Below are 8295 nucleotides of genomic sequence, written 5' to 3'. Positions count from 1 at the left end.
GCAAGAAACCTGCTGAACCCCTGGGTTAATGAGACAATCAACTTCTCTTATTGCTAAATCTAGTTTGTGTGGGGTTCTCTATTACTTAAGATCTTCATTAGGCTTAAAGATAAGCAATTTAAATCAGCCAGTAAGTCAAAGTTGGGAATTGAATGTAAAATGTCTAACATTCCAAATTTGACTCTTAATCACTGTACCATAACACAAAGCTCAAATGCCATTCCCTCTGTGGTGTTTGCTGTACCTGCAACTGCTTGCTACTCAAGGTATGGTCCGAAGACTGGCAGAATTGGCATCACCTGGGGGCTTCTTAGGCGAGCAGATCTTAAGGCCCCACCCACCCCAGACATACTGAATCAGAATCTGCATTTTTAACAAGACTCCCAGATGATTCGTAGGTACATTAAAGTTTGAGAAATACTGCTTTAAGACACTCTTTTCTTTGGGTTCTTACAGCATGTTCCTTATTCATTGCTAGTTACGTACTCTTCTACTCTTCTATCTCCTCACCAAACCTGTGATACCCTTGAAGACAGGAAATATGTACTGCTATTTTTTATATTCTAACCACTTGTGATGAAAACTGCTAATTGACCACCAAAATCATTCTTTCAGTCTTACTGGGTATGTTGCTAATCTACATTTCCCAGCCTGCTTTGCGCTTAGGTATGGCCATGTGATAAAGTCCTGTCCAATACAACATAACCAGAAATACTGTGTACCACTTCTGGGCCGAGGTCTCAAAACTGTGGGTATGCTCTCTCTTTTTCTCCTTTCCTTTGGCTGGAATCCACTGGAACCCAGTCTTGATTATGCAACAAGATACTGGAGAATTACAGAGTGAGTATCTCGAAGGAACCCAGATGTCTGAATAATTGTGTGGAGCAGAGCTACCCTAACAAACTGAATCACTCACCTTGTAACAGTTACACAAGAAAGAAATAATTGCCTATGTTCTCTAGGCCACTAATTTATGGTAGAGGCTTTTTGATATGGCAGGCTACTCTTACCCTAAATAACTCACAACTCCATCTTATAATAGACCTCAGCTTATAATGATTCCCCCTGTTGGGGGAGAATGGCCTCAGATACACACAGACAAGACCTCAGCAGCCATTTCTGCACTATGTGATCCTAGTCATAGGTGACTGCTCCAGGAGTAGATCTCTTACCCAAACTGCACCACTTGCATTTTTCCCTCCAAGAGATTTGCAATTCTTAACTGAGACACAGGCTGAGAAAAATTGGAGCTGAGTCATGTTAATGGAAAGGCTTTAAAGCTGCACTGTACAATACAGGAGCCACTAGCCACATGTGGCTATTTGAATTTAATTAAAATAAAAAATTCGGGGCCTCAGTTGCACTAGCTACATTTTATGTGCTCAATAGCATTCGTTGCTAATGGCTACCATATTGGACAAAGCAGACATAGAACATTTCCATCATCACAGAAATTTCTACTGGATAGCATTGCTTTAGAGAGAAAGTCTATGATCTGTCCTGGCTGCAGTACTTCCTAAGAACTCGTTATTGAAATCATTCCTTAGATTCTGTGGGATACTCCACACTCCCTACAATAAATTCCTTCTCTTGCTCAAGCTAGTTAGATTTGATTTTACTACCTGCTACCTAAAGGACCTAGGTTATTATATATCTTGCACTATAACTATGAAACACCAAATCTGATGGGGGAATTTTCGAGCTTATTTCTATTTCACTTTACTCAGACTTTCACATGGTTGACCACTCCTTCCTAGACTCTTCCCTCCTAGGCTTTCATGCTTTCCTGACACCACTTTTTTGGTTCTCTTCACCCCTCTGATGCTCTCATAAGAAGTGGTCTTCTCCATTAAACCCTTATTCATCAATATATATTAAAGAGAGGTGACCTTTAAAAAAGTGCAGGGCAGGCTGATGAAGAGACAGATGGTTAGGTTACATGTTCTACATCTACAGTTCTCCCATTGGGCTTCTGAACCATGACTCTAATTGCTCACCTGCAAGTGCACAGGCACCACAAAATGAATGTGCTTCAAATTGAACTATTCCTTGTTGAAAACCTAGCTTAGATACTTCTGACCTGCCCATCTCCCAGAGAGAAAAAAATGTGTTCTGTGCATACTGCTATCATGAAATTTATCACTGCACTGTAATTTAAGTGTCTATGAATCTCTTTTGAATAGGAACAGCATCGTTTTCCTCTCTTTACACCTAGCATCATGTTTGACACATGACACATAATAGGCATCCAATAATTTCTATTTTAGCCAATTGTAGGCATTCCCATGAAATTTTAAAGAATAAATGTGCACAACAGTCAACTCCAGAATTGCACCGATACCTCTAGGTCTGATGGCCACACAGCAAAGTCAGACACAGTTATCCTATTGTTATCACATCTGAAGACCTAGAAATGGGAACACAAAATTGTGGGAATAAGTTAGGATTTCTTTGTTCTGCTTCAGACTTCTTGGGCTAACTCCAGCAAGATTTATGTAAGGTGTTTGTGATTTGAGTAGCCTTGGACCACTTCAGTTCTATAACCTTTGACGTAAATGGTGCTAAGTGGTAATTATCCCAGCTGCCACTTATCCCACACCGAGACACAGGGAGAGTTGTGATTTACGATGCTGTGGGAAGTCCTCCTGCCCAGTACCCTTTGCTTGCCAAGATAAACCAATCTGATAACGATATCTTTCTATTTGAGAGGGCTGAGCGATTTACTCAGCAGAACATACCTAGCCTAGCCAAAGGTAACAAGCCAAAATGCTTTCAAACACCAGGCCAGTGACATCAGTGAGTGAAGAGGAGGGCGGCTAGGGAACGGAAAGCTTGCCCCTGCTGAAGGCATACAAATTTAAGCTACAGAAAAATGCTTTTCCAGACCAAATATAGATCTCGAGCTGCGTGTTCTTGCCCCCTGTTTCCAGACCGTGCGCAGGAGCGGGACAGGAGCGAAAACAGTGCTGTAAATAAACAGAAGTCACTAGGAGTGTGAGTACAGAAACGCTTTCCTTAGCGCTTTAAGTTGCCCACTTGATCCGTAGAGGGCAGTGTACAACCCGTTCATTCCCAGGTCTCTAGAGGTCTCCACTAGGGTGCTGACATCCCGTGATTTACATCTTAGTCGGTTACTAAACGGTATCCTGTAGAGCGCCGCGCATCGCCTGGGCACTCAAAGGCGAGTGTCTGAGGAAGGCGGTCTGAGGAACGCACAGAAGGACCCGCGGAAGCTTAGGAGGAGACCGGGAACGTGAGGAGGAGCGGCCGAGGGAGGGGACGCGGGACCACTGAGAGGAAGGGGCGGGGGGGAACCCGAGGAGACCCGGAGGATAAGAGGAGGGAGGAGCACGTCCAGCTTCCCGCCCGCGCTCCCGGCCGGCTCGGGGCAGGCGCACTGGCGCTGCTCGCTCGTGTCCCCTCCCCCACCGCCGCCGTCGCCAGGGCGCAGGCTCGCGTCTGCGCCGGCGGCTGGGCCCTCGGCAGTCACCCTCTGGTCTCTGCCGGCTTCGCCTTCTGCCTTCTCCCTCCCCGGACGGGCCGGACCCTGGCGGAGGTAACTGCCCGCAGATTCCTGCCCCTCACGGCCCCAGCCTCTTCCCCACGCTGTCTGGCCCGCGGGGTCCTCGGGCTCCTTCGTCCCCCTCACCCCCTCTAGTGTTGCGCGCTCGCGACCTCCCCAGCCCCGCCATACCCCGCCGCACCCAGCCCCCTTGTCCTTTACCACTTCCCGGTCCCCCAGCTTCCCCGGGGTCGTCCTCCGGCCGCCGCACCCTCAGCCTGACGGAGGCTCGGCGGCTCCAGGGGCCCGGGTCGCCCTCCGGATGGCTGGGAACGACGTCCGGTTCGGGCCAGACCTCGGCCCCGCACCGGGGTCCTGCAGCTCCCGCCCTGTCTCGGGTGGGCACCACGGTGGCACCTCTCGGGGCAGAGGGCGGCGCTGCCCCGCAGGGTCGGGTAGGGAATCTCAGAGGGGTCCCCTGGGGATGACTTGTGCGAAGTGGGGAAGCTCCTGTGTTTGACCTTAGTGGGTGATAAATTGAGCACGGAGGAATGGACGCGATTTTTTAGACTCGTCTGTGGTGGAAACCACAGAACAACTTGGATTTTTCTCTCTTTTTTTTTTTAATTGAGCAGAGCTCCCTGAGCTATACAGTAGGTCCTTGTTGGTTATCCATTTTAAATATAGCAGTGTGTACATGTCAGTTGGATTCTCTTGAAACTGCTTTCGCCAATGTGTTTTTTTGTTTGTTTTGCAGTACGCGGGCCTCTCACTGTTGTGGGCTCTCCCGTTGCGGAGCACAGGCTCCAGACGCGCAGGCTCAGCGACCATGGCTCACGGGCCCAGCCGTTCCGCGGCATGTGGGATCTTCCCGGACCGGGGCACGAGCCCGTGTCCCCTGTATCGACAAGTGGACTCTCAACCACTGAGCCACCAGGGAAGCCCCTCTTGTTTTAATTAACATAATTACAAAAGTCAAAACTATACAGAGGACTTCCTGGATGGTACAGTGGTTAAGAATCCGCCAGCCAATGCAGGGGACACAGGTTCGATTCCCGGCCCGGGAAGATCCCACATGCCGCGAGCAATTAAGCCCGTGCACCACAGCTACTGAGCCTCTCTTTGTATATATATGTGTGTGTGTGTGTGTATATATATATATATATATATATATATATATCCTTTTCTCCATACACATACGTATACATCATTTATCCTAGAGTTTCTTACATTCTGAATTTGGTTGATTTTATTCTCCTGGTGTGTTTAATATGTTCCTTCATTCTCTTTATTTCTTGTCAGCTGGTAGTTTGATTCAGACACAGATTCAGGTTCAGTTTTTAATTTTCTTTCTTTGTAAGAATATTTCAGAGATGGTTGTGTGTACTTCCTGTCTACAAAGCATCATGTCACGGGGAATATAATGTCTATTTGTCTCACTGTTAGTAATTTTAAGATTGATTAGTGGCAGCCGCATAGTACAGGGAGATCAGCTCGGTGCTTTGTGACCACCTAGAGGGGTGGGATGCGGAGGGTGGGAGGGAGACGCAAGACGGAAGAGATTTGGGGACATATGTATAGCTGATTCACTTTGTTATAAAGCAGAAACTAACACACGATTGTAAAACAATTATACTCCAATAAAGATGTTAAAAAAAAAAAAAGATTCGGGCTTCCCTGGTGGTGCAGTGGTTGAGAGTCCGCCTGCCGATGCAGGGGACACGGGTTCGTGCCCCGGTCCGAGAAGATCCCACGTGCCGCGGAGCGGCTGGGCCCGTGAGCCATGGCCGCTGAGCCTGCGCGTCTGGAGCCTGTGCTCCACAATGGGAGAGGCCACAACAGTGAGAGGCCCGCGTACCGCAAAAAAAAAGAAAAAAAAAAGATTCTTTAGTGGGTTTAGGGCTTGTCAGTCCACTTGTTATAGAGTTCCCCATCTATCTTCACCTAATAGTTTTAGCAGCCACTGATACTATTGACTAGATCTGTTATTTCATTGGGAGCTGCAAATGATGCTTTTCTAATGCCATTATTCCTCTTGCATTTGGTTAGCGCTTTTTAAAGAATTAATTTTATTTATGATTTTAATATTTATATTTAAAAATTTAAAAATAAATATTTGAAATTATTTATTTATTTTAAATAAATTACTTAAAAATAAAGTGTCTAAGGAAGTAGTCATCTGGAATATTACTGTTCTGAGGAATTGAAAAACATAACGTTACAGTGTAAAATATGAGGATGGTTAGCATCTTAATAGGTCATTCTGTGCTGTATTTGAATAGTCTTTCATTTAAAGCTTATTTTATTTTTAAAAATTCAGCTATTATTAAAGATGGCATTAGTAATACCAAATAAATTCAGTTTTTTGGATTTTATAAACTAAAAAGAATTAGGAAGATAGAATTTTTTTAAAAAAGAAAGAATAAGGCTATAAAGTGGTCTGAAGTGACCTCTAAAAATGGTTCGCTATTCCCTTGACCCAGAAAACCCCACAAAATCATGCAAATCAAGAGGTTCAAATCTTTGTGTTGTTTTTTTTTTTTTGCGGGACGCGGGCCTCTCACTGTTGTGGCCTCTCCCGTTGTGGAGCACAGGCTCCGGACGCGCAGGCTCAGCGGCCACGACTCATGGGCCTAGCTGCTCCGCGGTATGTGGGATCTTCCCGGACCGGGACACGAACCTGTGTCCCCTGCATCGGCAGGCGGACTCTCAACCACTGTGCCACCAGGGAAGCCCTTTGTGTTCACTTTAAGAACACTCAGGAAACTGCCCAGGACGTTAAGGGTATGCATATCCGAAAACCCACCAAGCGTCTGAAGGATGTTACTTTAAAGAAGCAATGTGTGCCATTTCATTGTTACAGTGGTGGAGTTGGTAGGTGTGCCCAGGGCAAACAGTGCAGCTGGATGCGGGGTCGGTAACCCAAAAAGAGTCTTGAATTTTTACTGCAGATGCTCAAAAATGCTGAACTTAAGGGCTTAGATGTAGCTTCTCTGGTCACTGAGCACAACCAGGTGAACAAAGCCCCCAAGATGTGGCACAGGATTTACAGAGCTCATAGTCGGATCAGCCCATACATGAGCTCTTCCTGCCACATTGGGATGATCCTTACTGAAGAAGAACAGATTGTTCCTAAACCAGAAGAGGAGGTTGCGCAGAAGAAAAAGGTATCCCAGAAGAAACTGAAGAAACAAAAACTTACAGCCCGGGAATAAATGCCACAAAAAAAAAATGTAAATAAAAGTAAAAAAAAAAAAAAAAAAGGAATAAGGCTATGATTAAATACAATCCAGGCCAATGACCAAATGCCATCATTATTCAAGATTTCACAATATTAAAAATTTTAAAAAGACTCAATTTGGAACAGTCACAAACTTAACACGAAAATTCAAATAGAGTACAAAGAATTTTTTTTCATGAACCACTTGAGAGTGACAACTGATGTTCTCTTACACCTGAATATTTTAGTATCTACTTTCTACAGACAGGGACATTTGCCTACATAACTGCAAGACAACCATCAAAATCAGAAAATTAACATTCATCTATTACAACCATCTAATCCTCAGTTTTTCTTCCTATTCAGGTTTTTCCAGTTGTCCCATATTGTCCTTTATAGTGAAAGGATAAAATTTACAATTACTGACTGCATTTAGTTGTCAAGTTTCCCGTTTGGAACCAGTTCCTCAATCTTTTTAAAACTTTCATAAACTTGAAACTTTTGAAGGTTACAGATCAGTTATTTTGTAAAATGTCCCTCAGTTTGGGTTTGCCTGATATTTCCTTGTGATTAGATTCAGGTTGTGTTCCTCTGTACATATGTCACAGAGATGTTTTTCTCATTTTAACTATTAGGTGGCGCGTGATTTCCATTTGTCCCATTCTGATAATTTTCATTTTGATCACTAGACAAAATGGAATCTGCCTGGTTTCTTCATTGTAAAGTTACTTTTTCTCTTTTGTAATTAATGAGTATTTTATAGGGAGATATTTTGAAACAATGTAAATATACCATTTTTCATCAAATGTTCAATTTATTAATTTACTTATTTATAATTATATGGATTCATGGTTTCCTATTTTATTCCATGGATTTTATTATTTATTGACTGATTTATTGATTTATTGATTGATTGGCGGTACACGGGCCTCTCACTGTTGCGGCCTCTCCTGTTGCGGAGCACAGGCTCCAGACGCGCAGGCCCAGTGGCCATGGCCCACGGGCCCAGCCGCTCCGCGGCACGTGGGATCCTCCCGGACCGGGGCACGAACCCGTGTCCCCTGCATCGGCAGGCGGACTCTCAACGACTGCGCCACCAGGGAAGCCCCCTATTTATTATTTTAAAATATTTATTTATTTATTATTTTGGCTGCGCCAGGTCTTAGTTGCGGCACGCAGGATCTTTAGTTGTGGCATGCGAACTCTTAAGTTGTGGCACGCATGCGGGATCTAGTTCCCTGACCAGGGACTGAAACTGGGCCCCCTGCATTGGGAGCGTGGAGTCTTACCCGCTGGACCACCAGGGAAGTCCCTATTCCATGGATTTTAAATCCATTAATGTAATTGTTTTGATGCTCAAATTGTCCTCAGTTTGGTCTATGGGATCCCTTTCATTATGGCTTCTGTGTCCTCACTGTGCCTGGCTCCAATACACTGTGCCAGGCTCTTCCACTGCGTGAACATCCTCCCAAGATTCACTCAAGAATGGACCATTCACCCAAGATTATGTATGCTTCCCTCACCCAAATAGGGCTCTGACAAACTGTTCATGGCCTCTACCACAACTATCCCC

The 8295-nt window shown here is 44.9% G+C and overlaps 1 protein-coding gene and 1 pseudogene across 12 annotated transcripts in view; both read left to right on the top strand.

Annotated features, from left to right (window-relative positions):
• The first annotated feature begins 3452 nt into the window (after positions 1-3452).
• The window catches only part of CPLANE1 (ciliogenesis and planar polarity effector 1), a 127263-nt gene continuing 122420 nt past the window's right edge, over positions 3453-8295 (top strand). For all 12 annotated transcript variants that reach the window (XR_003792726.1, XR_003792727.1, XR_003792725.1 and 9 more), the window contains exon 1: positions 3453-3556. The gene's annotated coding sequence lies outside the window, so the exon portion shown is untranslated. The remainder of the gene's footprint in view (positions 3557-8295) is intronic.
• Positions 5901-7040, top strand: LOC114892449 (annotated as a pseudogene).

This window comes from Monodon monoceros, unplaced genomic scaffold (assembly GCF_005190385.1).
Source record: "Monodon monoceros isolate NGI ecotype Baffin Bay Population unplaced genomic scaffold, NGI_Narwhal_1 Super_Scaffold_12, whole genome shotgun sequence".
NCBI lineage: Eukaryota > Metazoa > Chordata > Mammalia > Artiodactyla > Monodontidae > Monodon > Monodon monoceros.
This window is presented reverse-complemented; position numbering and strand designations above follow the sequence as displayed.